This window comes from Mus caroli, chromosome 7, assembly GCF_900094665.2.
Source record: "Mus caroli chromosome 7, CAROLI_EIJ_v1.1, whole genome shotgun sequence".
NCBI lineage: Eukaryota > Metazoa > Chordata > Mammalia > Rodentia > Muridae > Mus > Mus caroli.
The window spans coordinates 67,323,639-67,341,381 of NC_034576.1; the positions used below are offsets into that span (position 1 = coordinate 67,323,639).

Consider the following 17,743-nt stretch of genomic DNA (forward strand, 5'->3'; position numbering starts at 1 on the left):
AATGCCTTACAGTTGGATCTCATGGAGGCATTTCCTCAACTGAAGCTCCTTTCTCTGTGATAACTCCAGCTGTGTCAAGTTGACACAAAAATAGCCAGTACACTAGCCTAAGTGTTGGAGATGTTTCTGCCTATGGAAGGTTCTGGGGAAGGTGGCTGCCACTGGGCACGCTCAGTGCTTAGACCACGAGGCCTGGGTCGGCTGGGAGAGCCCCACAATGCTTCTCTGTTAACACTGGGCATTTGGGAAAGGGCATTTTGCCTTCATAGGACCCACAGCTGGGTTCTGGAACATTCAGGAATCCTGCTGAATAGCAGTGAATTTTTTTTCCCCTTTTGGTTTGTCTGTGTAGTCACATCCATTTCAAGTTTATTTCCTGTCAGTTGCCAGATGTCACTCAAGATAGTTTGCCTTCTGTAAAATGGGATCCACTATTATTTGAAATTTAAATTTTAAATATTCAGTATTTCAGAGTTTAAAAGTCTTGGGTTTCGAGTAATATTTCAGTGTCATCCAGCCTCTTGAAAAAAAAAAATCAACATCACGGAAATATTTTACAATAGGTGCCTTTTAGAGAGAAAGAGCATTTCTATAGCGGCATCTGGGTTTTGTCATACAAAACGCCAATAACTTCGATGCTTGAAAAGAACCTCAAGCAGATGAGGTTTCAGCTTTGACTTTGACAGAGGCTGGCTGGCTGCAGCATGTTCTCAGTGGCCCTGGAGCTGTGGCGGGGGGGCTCTGCTGTGCTCCAGGGGAGCCCAGGGTCCAGCAGTTTGGACTTCCCTGGCTGTTTTCCTGCTCTCTGCTCATGTACACAGAACCTGAGGAAGAAGACACACAGCCACCAGCCCTGCGTCATTTTGCATCTCCAGAACAAATCCGTTTGTCACTTAGCCACACTGGGGTGATTGCCTATGGCTCAAGCTTGTCTGCCACCCTGCCTGGTGGAGATAAGATGCTGAAACCCAGTGGAGTTATTTAGGTGCCACAGAGGAGGAAGCTTAATTTATTGCATCCCCCCTTACCAGCCTCCCCAAACCCATGTACTGTTCTGCTGTGAATGATACTGCCTCATTTTCTCTGGAGCTCTGTGTGGACTCCTTTTCACTCTTCATTTTAAAGCCGTTTAAATTAAAATGCGCATAGTTGGAGCCATTTGCTGATGTTTCACATTTAAGAAAACAATGGGTTGCAGTGGGTCCCTCAGCACCGACTCACAGTACAGCATAGCCTTGAGGAGAGTCCCTTCTCTTGTCTGAGGCTTTCTGGTGATGCTCTGAGCCTAATCAGAACAGCAGCAGCTTGCGGGGAATGGGGAGGGAGAGAGACGGCAGGCTCCTTTCTGTTTAAGTGGCAGAGAGATGAAGATGGATGTATTCCTGGGGTGACCATTCTAAGCAATGAGGGTGTGGACTAGCTAGATTGGACATCACTTAGAGTCTCCAGATGGGTGCAAAGAGAGAATTTATTATTTTAAAAGAGGTTTTTACAAGCATTTCTGAAATCTAATATAGTGATTTAAAAAGAAGATTTCGGTTGTCTTACTTCTGTTGCTATGTTTATTTGAATCGATTTTCAACGATGGGGTTTTGCTACATAGCCCAGACTGGCCTCAAAGTGGAGATCCTCCTGCCTGCGTGCTGGGATTACACCTGTGCACCATCATGCTCAGTTTTGTTATTAGTTTTATAACAATGCTCTGTAATAATGTACTTGCTTAAGATATTTGCCTTCTCTGAAATGGGTTTGAGAGGACCTTATTTTAGTAACTTTTGTTACTTCCTGGAAGACCTGAAAGTGTTTGCAGTGTTCATACTTGGATCTCAGAGATGCCTTCCTCCTGCTCATTCTGTGGGACCGGAGGCCCCGCTGTCTCATGGGCAGAGCAGAGGAGAGAATTTCTGTGTCTCAGATGATCTCACAGTATGAAGCATGGAGCACTCTCAGATCTGTCCTTTCCCGCTTTGAATCTGGGAAAGATGGGATCTGGGGAGGGGTCTTCATGTCCTTGGATGGGACTGCATCATGGGTTTGGGATCTGTATGCAGTCTGTAGAGCTTGCTGATGGCCACGCCCCATGAAGCCCCATTCCTGGCCTCTCAGCTTTCACAGGATGGAGTAGAAGGGCACACACAGGTGACAGAGCCTGGGTTAGTCTGTGGAGCTCTTCAGCTCAGGCCTTATGATATTCTCAGGCTGTCCTTTCTGTTCTTGTTCCTGATCCAGGGATATACAAGAGGAGTAAGCTTGTTTCTTGTAGGCCTTCAAAGGGCTAAGGAGCATCCTTTTAAGCCCCTGGTTAGTCTCCAGATCTTTATGCTTGTTCCCTGGGCCTTTCCCTGGATGGTGCCCTGAGACCTTGGACGTTTACTTCAAACTACAAGGAAAAGATCAGAGACATGGCATTCTCGCAGTTCATTCATGCCCTTGTTACTCAGCAAATGTTTGTTGAATACCTACTGTGTGCCAGGTCCCTGATGGGTAAGCCATAGCCAGATTGTATTCTGGTATGCTAGGTATGTACCCCAGTGTAGTCTGGGACAGGGGCTATAGGGTTTTGCTATTTACTTAGTTAGGTTTCTAATACGGTGATCAAGACCATGCTCAAAAGTAACTTGGGGAGAAAACTGTTTATTTGGGTCATGTATCCAGAGTCATAACCCATTGAGGGAAGCCAAGGCAGAAATTCAAGGCTGGAACTGAACGGAGGCCATGGAGGAATACTGCTACCTATTTTATGCAACCCAGGACCATCTGTCCAGGGGTGACACCACCCACAGTAGTCTGTCCCCTCCCACATTAATCATCAATTAATAACCCACGCACTTGACTACAGGCCATTCTGACAGAGGCAGTTCCTTAATTTTTGAGATTTCTTCTTTCTAGATGACTCTAACTTGTGTTAAGTTGGTTAAGATAAACAAACATAATTACCAGCAGTCATGCATACAGTGGAATGTTGTGCATTGGCATTTGTCTATGGTAGGTCTCAAACCTTCTGTCCTACAAATGGCTAATTGAGGTATCCATTAATAGCCAACTCTGGCCTCCAGGTTCCCCCTGAATTCCTCGGCCCCTACCTGTTATGGGTTTGGCTGACATGCCCTACATTATACCCTAAACTTCTCCAGGCCAGGGCTGGGCTTGCCTCTTCACAGCTCCTCTGGCCCCTGAAGAGCTCAGCCATTTTGGCTATGCCAGTCTCTTGGCCAAGGCATTTCCCATTTCCCCTCCCTCCTTTCTCCACATGGCTCAGCTCAGGGTCATGTCCACCCTGGACTTTCCAAGCTGCCCCTGCCCCTGGCTATGCTCCCCTTTTTATCTGCAATAAAGTTTCTCCTCCACCATACTTAGGAATAGTCATGTCTCCCCACCTCTTTCTTTCATTCAGTCTGTATTGGATATGGACACAGACTAAAGCAAGAACTTCTTGACCAGAAGCAGTTGACTTGTATCAAGTGGCTCAGTGGCTGAGGATAAAGTATCCTGCTATCCCAACCTTCCTGCCGTGGCTACCTTAGCTTCTTGTCACTCTGCAGTTTCCATGGCTACCTGCTGGCTTTGTCTTCACCATAGCCAGAGGAGTGGCATGGCAGGTGAGGTTCTGGTCTAGTTCACTCCTCACTGGGGACCACAAAACTACCATTCTGCATGTGTTCCACCTCTAAGAGCATTTAGGTCTCAGTTCCTTGGCCTGTTCATTCCTTCCTCCTGAATGCTGTGGACCATCCTTTGATTTCAGCCAAGGAGGAAGTCCCTGGGAGCTTTTCTTGAAGGAGCTGTGCTCTCTACCTCCTGGTTTGTCACCACCAAGCGGTAGCATGGGATAACTACTCAGTCACTTGTTAGTAAATTATTCTGCAGTTGAGTTCAACAGATATTAATAGGTGCAAGACTATTCTTGGTTGTCAACTTTACTACATCTGGAATTAACTAAAATCAAGTAGCTGGTTTATACCTATGAGGGATTTTTTTTCTTATATAAATCATCTGAAGTAGAAAGACTCACTTTCAATCTGTATATTTTGAGCTGGGAGATCCATCTTTAACCTGGGCCACACCTTCTGTTGGCAGCCTATATAAAGGACACAGAAGAAGGAAGCTTGCTCTCTTCATCTGCAGATGAAGGCAGGTCCATTCCTTCACTGGTATTAGAGTCTACTTCTGCAGTAATTCCAGTGTATTACTGAAGACCAGCTGAGACATCCAGTCTCATGAACTGAACAAATACTGGATTCTTAGACCTTCCATTGATAGATAGCCATTGTTGGGCTGCCTGGACCACAACCTGGAGGCCATTTGAATAAATCCCCTTTACCTGTCTGTCTGTCCATCCGTCCATCCATCTGTCCGTCCATCCATCCTTATCTATCTATCTATCTATCTATCTATCTATCTATCTTCTATCTATCTATCTATCTATCTATCTATCTATCTATCTATCTATCTATAGCTCACGTTAAGTTGTATTTAACATTTGCAAATCAAGCAAGGTTAAGGTCATTTGTAGAGCCTTACTGTCTTTGCCTGTTCTGGGCATGCCTGGTCATCATTTTAAGTGAATGTGTCTTTATGACTTCTGTTGTTATTTCAGAACTTGAGAATAATTTCACCAGTTGCAGCATAAGACCACTTAAAGTTTAGTTTTTGTGTTTGGAGTTGAAACCTCTTTGGCATATTCTGTTCTGTGTCTAATGCTTGCTCTGGTCTAACATCTTGGTAAACAAGAGGCTTTATTCTCTTCTGGGCATCAGGGACAGGGAATGGGTTCTATGTCATCCCTCTAGCACACACACACACACACACACACACACACACACACACACACAGAGATATCTTCCCCCCTTCCTCTATGAGGAAAGTCTTGAGAGGGTTCTTTAGAGAAATGGCAACTTTGGGAAAGATGTGGGCTTTCTATTATGTCTGGTCTGTGAATTACTTATTTACTTATGGTTACGCTAAGATCAGAAGGATTGGAAATCCTCTAGGAGTTGCGGTTAGCAGTGTCTGGCATGCCATGGTTAGATGGGAGACAGAGGAGAGGCAGGGTCAGACTCTTGCTCCCTTCCAGTGCTCTCACGTCATGCTTTGTCATTTTGGACCTTAGCAGAGCAGCTCAGTCTCAAGCACGGACTAGATTTGGCTGCAACCATATTAGGTCCCATGAAAGGAAAACAGGTTTTGAAAGATATGTATGTAGGAAAACACTTTGTACCTGAACACCAGCTCTGAGGCCTTGAAGCAGTTGCTTCAGTATGGGTAGAGCCTTTGGACCATCTGGGCCTTGGTTTCCCATGGTGTGTCTTGGCTCTTCTTCTTCTTCTTCTTCTTCTTCTTCTTCTTCTTCTTCTTCTTCTTCTTCTTCTTCCTCTTCCTCTTCCTCTTCCTCTTCCTCTTCCTCTTCCTCTTCCTCTTCCTCTTCCTCTTCCTCTTCCTCTTCCTCTTCCTCTNTCCTCTTCCTCTTCCTCTTCCTCTTCCTCTTCCTCTTCCTCTTCCTCTTCCTCTTCCTCTTCCTCTTCCTCTTCCTCTTCCTCCTCCTCCTCCTCATGTGGCCTGTATTTTGATTTGCAGGTGGTGTGGCTATTTTACCTAGATACTCTGATCCTTGTGTCACACACACTGGGCTACCTGTCACCTCCCCTCAGCTTTTCAGCCACCTGCATGGTTCTTTCTATGAACTCATCCTAGACAACCCCCTGCCCCATATCCAGGAAAAGGTAAGGAGATTTTGCCAAATGGTCTCCCAGTCTCTCATTTGCTTCTACCTTGCTAAGCTCTTGATGAGTGAGCTTGGAGTGGAGCCATGACACATGCCCCATGTCCCTTTCTCTCTAAGTGATATCCTAGTGCCTAGGAGGGCCTCAATGGTTGGGACTTGGCCACTGAGCAATTCATATCCTGAGGCCTGTTAGGTACAGATGATCACTGGCACATGTTACAAGCTACCAGTGTGCCTGTTCTCTATAGTGCATATATTACCATCTATAGACAGATACTCCATACCACAAACAGATACTTCATACCACAGACAGATACCCCACACTACAGATAATTCATATTCACAAGCACTCCGTGCTCCAGACAGACCCTATATTATAGACATTTACCCTATACCACAGACAAATACATTATGCCTTAGACAAACCTTGTAGCATAGATACCCCATACCACAGATAAACATCACATACCACAGACAAGCACTCCATACCACAGATAAATATCCCATACCACAGATAAGATATTCTATACTAGCCGGGCATGGTGGCACACACCTTTAATCCCAGCACTTGGGAGGCAGAGGCAGGCGAATTTCTGAGTTCGAGGCCAGCCTGGTCTACAGAGTGAGTTTCAGGACAGCCAGGGCTACACAGAGATACTCTGTCTCAAAAAACCAAAAAAAAAAAAAAAAAAAAAAAAGAAAGAAAAAAGAAAAAAGATATTCTATACTATGAACAAATACCCTGTACCACATACACACATCACACTTACACACAAACACACTTATTCTGTATCCCTAATAACACATCACACCCACATACTTACACACATACATGTGCATGCATGGCACCTCACACCTTACCATTATGTCATACACACAGACACACCCATATGTATCATGCCCACTCCACACTCAACAGACTATATTCCTTAACATGTATCAATATCACACCATATGCAGACACTATAGCACATCCCGCACACATTCATGCACAGGCTCTGAGTGGATCCCGGGATGGAACTCAATCAAGGATGACTTTGCCAGCTGACTTTACGTGTTGTCCCTAAGTACTTTTGAGTGAAAAGAAGAATACCCCAAGCCAGAGAGCACAAGCTGCCAAATGCAGATAGCAAGCTATCCTGCTGGCTCTGGACTGGGAAATCCTGCAGTTGGGAGAAGTTAGGGGTCCAGACAAAGGCTGGCATGGTCCCTAAGGCCTTCTGTGATGACCTCTCCCCTCCCTTCCCCTCCTCTCTTCCTCCCAATGAATATGGAGGAAGAAAGTCAAATTTCAAGGATTTTCATGAATCTTCTTCAGTCTGAAGGGAAAGACCATGGCAGCGGGGAGCGTTAGAAACCCAGGGTCTGTTTTCACTGCCTTCTGGGAAAACTTAACTCCATCTTCTGGCTTAGTGGATAGCTCACTAATTATGCCCATTCTTACACTTAGTCCCCTGAGTACCATATCACATAGGGTATTTTTAAAAATTAAGCTTTCTTCTCACCAGTTTTAGATTTGTAAAACAAAAAAACAAAACAAAACAAACAAACAAAAAAACCCAAAAAACAAAAAAGCAAAACCCTAAGCATCAAGTTTCCAGTCCGCTGGCCATCTCCTCAGTGTATCCCTGGCTCCACCTGTTCTTAGCATCTGACCTGGGCCACACTGGCCACAGCTGAGGCTGCATAGAACATGTTGCTATCTGCTTCTGTCCGTGGTGTATGTGGTGGCTCCCTTTGTGTGGCATTTGACAGAGTTGCGTGATTGGTCTAACTCATCTCTTTCATGTAAACACCTTTGTTTCATTAATTCACTCTTGTTTGAGAAACATCCCTTGTCACATCCTTTTTCATCTTTGCTTCCTGTGGCATGGGGAAAGGACCAGAAGTCCAGCTGTGGGGCTGGTGGGCTGGTGCAGAGAATGATGTTCACTGTATCCATTTTCCTCTCTGGTCTTAGCACCTTCCCTGTGTTCCTCTGGGGAGCCTAGCATAGCTGGTCACTGTTTAGGCTCCCTTGTGATGCACCAGAGCTTCCCTCCCTCAGCAAAGCAGACCCCACAGTGATGGCGACAGCGGAGTGGTTTGTAGCACCTTCAGGAGGGTGCAGATGACCCTAAGAGCCTCATGAGCATAGGCCATCTCCATGACTCATCCCACAGCATTGCAAGAGGTGCGAGGTACCAGTGTCCATTCCCTGGGTGAGGGAATTGCAACACAGAGAGCTTAAGAGGCATCCCTAGGATCACAGAGCCCAGGAAGTGGCAGAGCTGGGACTTACACGTAGGCTCCAGTGCTTCTTCTCTGCTCAAGAGTGACCAGTGGCCCACTGCAATGGTAGCTGGCATATGAGGCTTGGCCCATACATTGTGGGAGAGAAGACAGGAGCAATGCTGATGTAATATGCCCCTCCCCCTTGTATTTATATGTTCAGGACATTGAGGATCCTAAATGGGAGACATAGGGACTAGGCCTTCTGGCTGGGAGGTGCCCCTTTGCCCACTTCTTATCCTTCTTGAATCCTTGGTTTCTTTTGTTTGAGAACATTCTGGTGGGATGGAGTGTTTTCTGTTTTTTTTTCTTTTTTTTTTAGAGTTATGAATGGGTGAGTGGGTGAATGAGTGGGCATGGGTGCCTGGAGGCTGGAGAGGGCCAGGCATTAGAAAGGGAAGCGGGGCAGTAGCCGTTGCCTGCTCTGCTGCTCCATGATGGAGCACGAATGGGTGACAATCCTATATTCCTCTTGTGGCTGCTGTCATTGCCCAGAGGGAAGCACAGTCTCCCATATCCCAGGAGTTCCATGTCATTTTAATGTCCCCGTTCCTGCCAGCTCACTGTGAGGATGAATAGACACGGGGTGGGAGGGGATTTTAGAGATTTTTCAGCCCCTCTCTTTGTTGAAACAGGAAATAGCCTGGGTGTGGGTGGCTCTGAGGAACAGGCTGTCTTCCTCACCCTTCAGGGAAGCTTGGCCTGTAGCATTTGGCTACGGTGATTCAGAGAGCAGAACCCTCGCCAGCGCTCAGGACCAGCTCCTGTGCAGTAACAGATCCTGGGGGCCTGTAAGGAGATCAAGGAGGCTTTGGCTGCACCACTAAGATGTAACTTATGGCTGCACTTCCAAGACACATTCAAGGTTTCTGACTTATCTTGTCCCAGTGCTGGGACATAGGAGGGTTTGAGCATTCAAAAGTAAGTACATCTCGGGGGGCTGTATATTGAGTTGTGAGTGAAGCCTCCCAGATTCTGAAGTTGGGTCACTCAAGAAAACATTGATTTTTCTGAACTCTCAGTTCAGGGGCCAAGTCTGTCACTGAGTCCACACTCCCTGGGTCAGCATCAAGTCCAGTTGTAAGTGTTGGGATGCATACCAAGGGACACAGCAGATGAAGACAGAGGACTTCTGCCCCAGTACGTGAGGACAGTGGCAGATACTGACCTTGCTGTCAGATGTGCGTAGGGATAGGTGGGCGGGGCACAAGCAGCATCCACAGGGTCCCCGAGGAGGCCAGCCATGCTGGTACCCATCAGAAGCTGACCTGGTGGAGCTGAGGAATGACAGTGGTCCCATGGGACTGGGACAAGATAAAGGCCAGAGGGTATGGAGAAAGACAGAGGTCTTTCCAAACATTCTGAGGACTTGCTCTGGAAGACAGTTGGGGTGCATGAGAGGAGGGTGAGACCCTCTCTGCTTGCTGTTTTACTAACAGCTTTAAGGAGTTATAATTCACATATCTTCCTGAGGTTTGTCCCTTAAGGTATCTGATCCAGTGTTTTTAAATGTCTTCATGATTTTCACCATTGACCTCTACTGAATGAAAAAGAAAGAAATAAAAAGGAAAGGATATGACTATTCCTAGGTGTATGGTGGAGGAGAAAGTTTATTATAGATATGTGGGAGAGCATAGCCAGAGGCAGACACATCTGGGAGAGTCCAGCGTGGACATTAATAGACTGACTTGGGTCATGTGAGGAGATGGGTGAGGAGAAGGGAGAGAGAGGAACCAGATAGCAGCTGGGAGACCAAAAGGTACAAAGAGGGTAGATAAACAAAATGGCTGGGTTATATAGGGAAGGGGAGCTAGGGGAAGGTCAGCCCAGTCCCTGAGCTAGAGAAGTTTAGGATAGGGGGCAGGGTATGCCAATCTGAAGGCCCTGTAACAGGTTGGGACTGAAGGATGAAGGGAGCACCTGGTGGCCAGGTCTGATTTGATATGTTAAATAGGCACCTCAGCCATTTGTCCCAAGTCTGAAACCTAATGTGTGCATGTGTCCATTTCAGTTACTCCCCCATCTAATGCTGTGCTGTCTTTAAATAAGTGTTTGGTGTGCATTATCCCAGATAGGCCTGTGATTGTCCTGCTTGTACAGAGAGCATTGGTTTGTATTGATGGATACATCCTAGATGCCAGGCAGAATGGACTGGGCTAGAGGTAGAAGCTCAAGACTGGGAGATGCAAGCTAGGGTAGGAGGTTGAGGCCAGGGTGGGGTTGGAAAGGTTGTGGAAGAAGAGTCCATTTGAAGCTAGAGCCTGCTAACTCAGGAGGAAGGGCATCTAGAGGGACCTTAGATGGGTAGTGTAGCTGGGAGAGGGAGACTGTGGTTGTAGCAGGGTCCTGCAAAGGGAGGTGGTGCCAGCTTGCACCACTGAAAGGCAGTTGCCTGTAGATGTGCCTTGGGGAGTTGGTTAGGTGTGAACTCAGAGAGTGTGGAGCTGTCAGCTTAGATGAGCATTGTTTGGTCCTTGGCCTTGTAGTAGATGCACTGAGGTATGGAAGTGCCTCTCTGTCTCAGGGCCTCAGCTCCCAGCGATGGGTTAGGCCATGGGGAAGATGTAAGCCAGTGGTTTGAGGGTTTGCCATGTCTAATCTTCACGTGTCTGAGGAGCCACACAGGTGACTGATTACTCTCAAATGTCCCACAAATCTTCATCTGTCCAGTGCAGAGCACTTCATTCAACACACAGAGATATATAGCTCCTTTGGAGACTTTGTGCAAAACTTGTGACATTTCTCTGGCTTTTCTGCCCCTTTGATCATCTTGAAGATGTTTTTAGAAAAGGAGAATCTTCCTGTTGGTATAAAACAAAGTCCTCATCTTCTCAAGTGCTGACAAAGCAGAAAAGGTGTGACTGCAGCCTCACGGTGAGCATGGCTGTTCACTGAGCCCAGGTTGCTCCCAGCACATGGCAGAGAGCATGAGGGCCCTAACTCCATTGGGACTTAGCTATGAGATGTGGAGCCAGTGACTGGCTGGTGTGACAGGACAGGATGAGACTAAAATTCCCTCAGGCCTGTCACTCGGCTATGGCCTCCCTCAGGGGAGGCTCTGTCACTGCCAGCTCTCCTCATTGCAGGTCAGCCTGGAACTCTCCCAGAGGTAGATCCTCCCAGGCTGAAATTTCAGGGGGGAGGCCAGGCATCAGAATGAGTCTCCATCAGGGTCCTGGCCCCCTTCCCTGTGTGCCCCTCCTCACTCTCTGTGGAGAGGGGTTTGTGCCCCTCCCACTCCACACTCTAAGGCATTCAGGGCTCTAGGTCAACACTTTCTTAAGTGGTCTGAGCAGTTTTGCTCCTGGTGCTTGTCTGGGTGGTTCTGCCATCTTCAGAGCTTTCAGGACAAGGCCAGAAAGCAGCTGCCCATAAGGAAGGTGAGGGTGGAGGTTATTCCCAAAACATGTCTGGCTTCCATGACTATTTGAAAGGGTCCAGGACATTTTGAAGAGTTGAGAGCTGTTGATTTGAAAGCTTGGAATAGAGATCAATTCCCCTGCTCTCCAGTGAGGAGACACAGACATGGCTACAGTCAGTAAAAGGTGGGTGTAGGTTGGGGCTGGTGTCAGGGGGAAGCACTAAGCTGAGTTGGGTAGGGAAGGCTGGGGGCATATTGTAGATTAAATAGTGTGGTCAGGAAGCTGGCACTTGCTTGGTGGAGAGAATGGAGGAAGGGTGCAGACATCTGAGAGAATGGCCCATGCAAAGGTCCTGGGGTAGCCCTGTTTGTCTGTTCAAGGAAGAATAAAGAAGCCAGATCATATCTGATGAGATTAGGAACATTGCTGGCTTGTTTGTGGAGTTTAGAGGTGGAGCCTACATGGAATATGTGGGATGATAGAAGGAGATGGGTTCAGGGTGTTGCTGACCAACCAGATGCAGATACTTTGGAGGAGACCAGAGTGCTATCATTTCATGCGGCAGGGGCATTCAAGTGGGCTTTCAGAGGAAGACATATGAGGGATTCTAAAAGATTCACTTGGAGCAGGGATGTCCAAGGGGTAAGTGGTGTATGGAAGATGCTCTTGCTGGCTGCTGTTTGGCTACTTGGAAGCTAGGTCATCTCATTGTCCTATATGTCTGCAACCTGTTCCTTGTGCCCTGGTCCATGCAGTCCTGTTTGTATCAGCTGACCTACATGCTATGGTCTCTTACTCCAAAAGAATCTTCAGTACTAGGTAGATAAGGGCTCCCTGAGGCTCCTGGGAAGGAGCTGGCTGGGGACACCCTAAGAGTGGTACATGGCTATTGCCACTGTACCCGCTGACCTCTGTGAGTACACACGGGGTCAGGGACCGGGCTGGTAGTTTTGCAAGTACTAACTCTAATGACAGATGCAGCGGCCCTGATCTGGAGTCTCTGACCTTTGGAGCATGGCCTGGGGATGAAAGCTGGGTGTTACTCTATCTGGGCCTTTCCCAGTTGGCCTTGTCACCTCTGACTGGCTTGGCGTGGCTGTTTCCACCTGGTCAGCATTCATAGTGAAGTGAGCCATGGTGGGTAGTATCAAGTGGCATTGATGCAGCTTGGGATTCGGGAGCCAATCTCTTCACAGTGCTCTGTGGGTCAGGTATGGGGGAGGGGAGAGCAACTGGCCCTGGGAACTGTGCCTCTGTTGGCTGCTTTATACAACTATGGGGATTATAATAGGCTAGAGTGGCCTGCACTTCCCTGCAAATGTGCTTCCTGGGTGGGCCTGGAATGTGGCCAGCCTGAGAGAGAAGGGCAGGATGCCAGGGTACCCAGGCAGAGGAGGGTCGTCTACTGGGCAATGGTACATGGAAGAAAGCCAAGTACCTAAGCCCTGCTCCAGAAAGCCTGCCCTAGGTGGCCTACCCCACCAGGATGGAGGGCCTTTGAAGCTGTCCTGGCTCTCAGGCAGCCTCCATTTTCCCATGGGACATTCCTGGAGGAAGCTGGTGGATCTACTTTTAGCCCCAGGAACACATTGCTGGTGACACTCCCAGGTTAGTAAGGGCAGGTGTGCAGAGTGACAGCGATGGGCGTCTATGTTTGCGAGATGGACAGGCAGCTCCTGGATGCCCAGGATGCACGGCCAGGATCCAGAGGAGGCAGCCAAGGTCATGGGGACTTTTTCTTTGCATCTTTTTTTTTTTTTTAATCCAGAATGATTTTACAGCACATCCTGGGTACAGGGAGCTGCTTAGTGAGTGTCCAGTCAATCTTCTGCAGACTCTACACGTTCTTCACTAAGAGAGACCCGTGCCTTCTGTTCTAAGGCACGCCCAGTGAAGCCTGTCTCTCCCAGGTCATCATGTGCCTCACAGACACAATAGTTTCCTCCTATAGCCTGAAACTTCTCATGGCCCTCTGTGCCAGTGAGACAAGAGCCTGGAGCTGGCTTTACAGTGTCCCACCTGGTGGATGCCCTTTGAAACACGTGCTTCGTCCCTATGCTTCGAATGCTCCCCCTCCCCCCGCCCCCCCTCCGTGCACGCATGTGTGTAGGCGTATGTGGATGTGGACGTGCATGCACGTGGGTACATATGCACATGTACGCTCCAGGTTGATTCTGGGACTCAACCTTAATGGGCCTATCACCTAATTCCTTGAGGCAGGTCTCAGTCAAACCCATGGCTGATGGTGCCACTAGCCATCTTGCCCTTGGGATACTCTGTTCTTTAGATGCTGGAATTACAGGTGGGCTAACACTGGCGTTTATGTGGGTTCTGACGGGGGTGTGTGTCTGAGCTCCTGTCTTCATGCTTGCAAGGCACACAGGTTAATCATGGAGTCCCACCTCCACCCCAGCTCTTTTTGTTTGTTTATTTCATCTCCTTTCCTTTATTCTCCATTCTTGGAGGCTGCCATCGAGGTTTGCTGGTGCTGAACTATTTTCTCTGCCATTTAAAGGTTGGGCCCTGGTGAGGCTAGGCAGGGTCTCAGGGGGAGAAATGAGTCCTATGGGGGACAGGGGAAATGTGAGATACAATGAGGCCAGGTGCAGAGCGATGTCCTTACCAGAGTTCAGGGAGAAATCCTCAGTTGGTTTTAAAGCATGACAAGAAGTGTGCTGGGGTGTCCATAGGAATAAACAAGGGAATACTAAAGATGGCGGCGGGCACGCCCACGCATGGTGTGCCCCTCCCCCCCCCACTCCCCGCCCGCGTGCAGGTGGGGTGAGGCCGTGGGGCATGATGGGGCAAGGCTGTAGCTGTGCACGGCGCCTGGGTCTCAGTCATCTTGCATGCTGTGGTTCAGAGTCAGTGTCTTGTATCTCCATCTATGCCGTGAGAGTCGCAGAGCAAAAGCAGGTTTCTCTGGTTCGCTGTGGTAGGTCAGGCACAGGTCTGGTTAGGCTCATGTTTCCTCCCTCCTCATCCTTGTGCATCCTAGTGGATCCCAGACATTGGGGAGGCTCCAGCTGGGTGCCCCAGCTCTATGAGCAGGACAGAAAGCATGTCCAAGGAAGCTGCAGGAGAGAACCCTGCCGTGGTCTGCCTTAAAGCTCAGCGAAACTCTGGTTCCCAGGCAGCAGCTCCTTTCACAGACAGAGCATTAGAGGAGGAACCAAGGGCATGTGCAGAAGGTGGCGCACAAGTCACTTTTTGGGCCCCAACATCCTTTGAGGCTCAGACGCATGCGCAGCCTTCTCCAGCTCTCCCTAAAGAGCTAAGACAGAAACCAAGGTGTCTGTTTGTTTTTGTAGCTCAGGGCTGAAGAAATAGCAAGCCACTAGGGTGGATGTTGCCCACCCAATGTCTCTCTCCAAGCACTGAGCACAGTCACTGTTTCTTTGCAGAGTCCCTGTTCATCGAAGAAGCATCCCATCCACGTGTCGAAAACACTATTGTGAGAGAAGTCACTTGAATCACCCAGAGCTCTGGGCCTTGAGTAGTATTTTGCTACTTTGAGAAAAACAAGCTGGGAACAGAGCCTTGGTGTGTGGGGGAGGGGATGCGAAGGTGGGTGGGTGGATGGAGGGATGTTTGATTGATTTCAGGATCTTCTGCAAAAGGGTTTGAGAAGTCGATTCCCCATATACTTACTGTGGCTCCAAAGTAGGCCCGTTTAGTGGTCTATGCTGACCTTTAGGTGTGAATATGAAGGGCTCCCTTGAAGATGTCAGGAAACTCATGACCAGCTGCATGCTGTATTTCCAGATGATGTCTCTTCTAGAGAATATTAAAGTTCTGAATCTGTCCTTGTCTGTGAATGAGTGGACTGCCTTCCCAACCTGCTGACACTGTGTTATCTTTGTATCACAGTTCTCTGGATATTGAGGCACTGCTGGAGCTCAGCCAGGGGACCCCACCCCCACCCCCAAACCGTTGGTGGTAGACTTTCCTGCAGACAGGGACAGGGAGAGCCATCCTGTGTGTGGAGACTGCCGGTGAGTAGGATACGTTTCCCATCTCCAGCTTTTCCTGGTGTACAATTGGGACAAAGCCCCCATTAACATGCTAAGGAACAGCCTCGCCTTTCTCTAATGAGACTGTAGTACATTCATGCTGATTTTCAACTTTGTTGGGTTTGAAATATTCTCGTTTACAGTTGTCTCTTGGTATCCATGTGGGTTGGTTCCAAGGACCTCTGTGGGTTCCTGGATCTGAGGGTGCTGTAGTCCCTTATGTGTGCAATGCTCAGTGTTTGCACAGGGCATGTAACAGATGACTTCTGGTACTTCATATGTTACAGCTACTATGTGAATACTTGTTTTATTGTTTAGGGGATGGCAAGAATCACACCTGCCTGTGCTTGGTATGGACTGGTCCATTGTAAGCCCAGTACTATAACACAAGAGGCACAACACTGTGCTGTAGGGAGACTGCATGTCTGGAGGGTTTTGTAGGTGAGAAACATTTTGTGTTTTTAAGACCTGTAAAAAAAAAAAAAAACAACAACCAAAACCAGCTTTGATTTGTGTGTTGGTTGGATCTATAGATGCAGAGCCTGCATTTACAGAGGGCAAAAGACAGAGGAGAACCAGCAGTATTTGAAGGACAAATGACCAGGAGGTCTTCTATTTGTGTCCTGCCCATGGGAGCTACTGTTCTTGGGTCTGCTCTCAGGGTCCCTCCAATCACCCACAGTGTATTCTTAGAGATCGTCCCTCCTGGTCAGTGGTGATGGTCTCAGAGCAGCCATTATTAGCTCTGCAAGGGTTTCAGGAAGCAGGAGCAGACAGGGAATGGGCAGTGTCTCTGTGCTCTGTGTGGCAGTGGAAGTTCTTAAGTTATTCCGCATCTAGACCCGTGGTATGACCCAGGTAGTCAGTCCAAGGCGCTGTTGCTGTGGGCAGACCCAGTCAGCAGAAAGCAGGCTGGGGACTATATAGAAATTCCCAAGCAAGTGCATCTGAGGCATCTGCAACTATGTGAAGATGTGTTATCTCCAGGGCACCTTCCACTGGGGAATGAGAGTGGCCGGTTCTGAGTACCTCCAGCATGACAAAGTACCACAGGCTGGGTGATTTAAATAACAGAAGTTTGTAGTCTCTTCGTTTTGGAGGCCTGAAATCTTAGAAGACCAAGGTGCTAATAGGGTGGTTCCTTTGCGGGCTCAACAGGAAAGGTCTGGTGGTTTGCCAGTCACCTTCTCTGTTATTTGGTTTGCGACAGCACACCTTCACATAGCTTTCCTTTGATATGCCTGTCTCTAACCATTGGTGTAGGAAGGAAGGGGCAGATGAATGCCATTCTGAGTCCTAAGGTTAACTCCAAGGCCAAAATCAAGACAGGCCATCCTTTGGACTGTCTTATATCTCCTCAGGGATGGTGCAGATCTCAGTGAAAAGAAAAATCAGTCACTCAGAACTGTCTCAAGGGTCCACTCCTCAGAGAGTGCTTTTTCTTTTGTGAGAAAACCATGTGTCTACTTGAACCTACTCTCCACCTGTGGGTTTACTTACAATTTTTTTAAATGATTTATTTTTATTTCATGTGCATTGGTGTTTTGCCTGCATGTATGCCTGTGTAAAGGTGTCAGATCCTGAAACTGGTGTTATAGACAGTCAGCTGCCATGTGGGTGTGAGGAATTGAACCCAGGTCCTTTGGAAGAGCAGGCAGTGCGTTTAACCACTGAGCCATCTCTCCAGCCTTACACTTACATTTTTAATGCAAGTCCATGGTTCATTTTTAACAATCTGTTCTTTCGCTACTGTGTCTTGTTTAGTTCAGTGTTTGAGACAAACGATAACCACTACCAACAAACCCACCCCTCCAAAACAAACTAAACAACTGCTACATAAAACACCTAAGACATAAAAAAAAAAAAAACATAAAAACACTGTATCACAGGAGACCCACGAGCTCTGTCTAACAGGACACAGTTCCCTTTTACTTTATATGATCATCAATCACATTTCTTTCTATTCCTGTTGCTGTGATAAAATAGCCCTAGATAAGGAGCTTATTTTGACTCCTACTCTGAGGGTTCAGTTCCCCATGGGGGCAGAAGCTTGAAGGATCTGTCTACACTTGTCTGCCATCAGGAAGTAAAGGGAGGTGAATGATGTATATCAATCAGTAAGCTCTCTCCTTTTTATGCTGGCTAGGACCCCAGCCCAAGGAATGGTGCCACCCTTAGTTTGGATGGCTTCTTCTACCTCAATTGATCTAGTGTAGATAATAGTCCTTTATAAAGTGCATAAAGATTGTGTGTGTGTGTGTGTGTGTGTGTGTGTGTGTGTGTGTGACGCCTCCATTGCTAGTGGGATTGCAAGCTTGTACAACCAATCTGAAAATCAGTCTGGCGGTTCCTCAGAAAATTGGACATAGTACTAC

General features: G+C 47.8%; 1 protein-coding gene across 9 annotated transcripts in view; it reads left to right on the forward strand.

Annotated features, from left to right (window-relative positions):
• Nucleotides 1–17,743, forward strand: part of Apba2 (amyloid beta precursor protein binding family A member 2) — a 233,158-nt gene that overhangs the window by 37,541 nt on the left and 177,874 nt on the right. For 4 of the 9 annotated variants that reach the window (XM_029480035.1, XM_029480043.1, XM_029480038.1 and 1 more), the window contains 2 exons: nucleotides 14,760–14,898; nucleotides 15,226–15,350. The gene's annotated coding sequence lies outside the window, so the exon portion shown is untranslated. Of the gene's footprint in view, nucleotides 1–3,417; nucleotides 3,600–14,759; nucleotides 14,899–15,225; nucleotides 15,351–17,743 lie in introns of those variants that run through there. The other 5 variants (XM_029480040.1, XM_029480041.1, XM_021167642.2 and 2 more) reach the window with 3 other exon arrangements.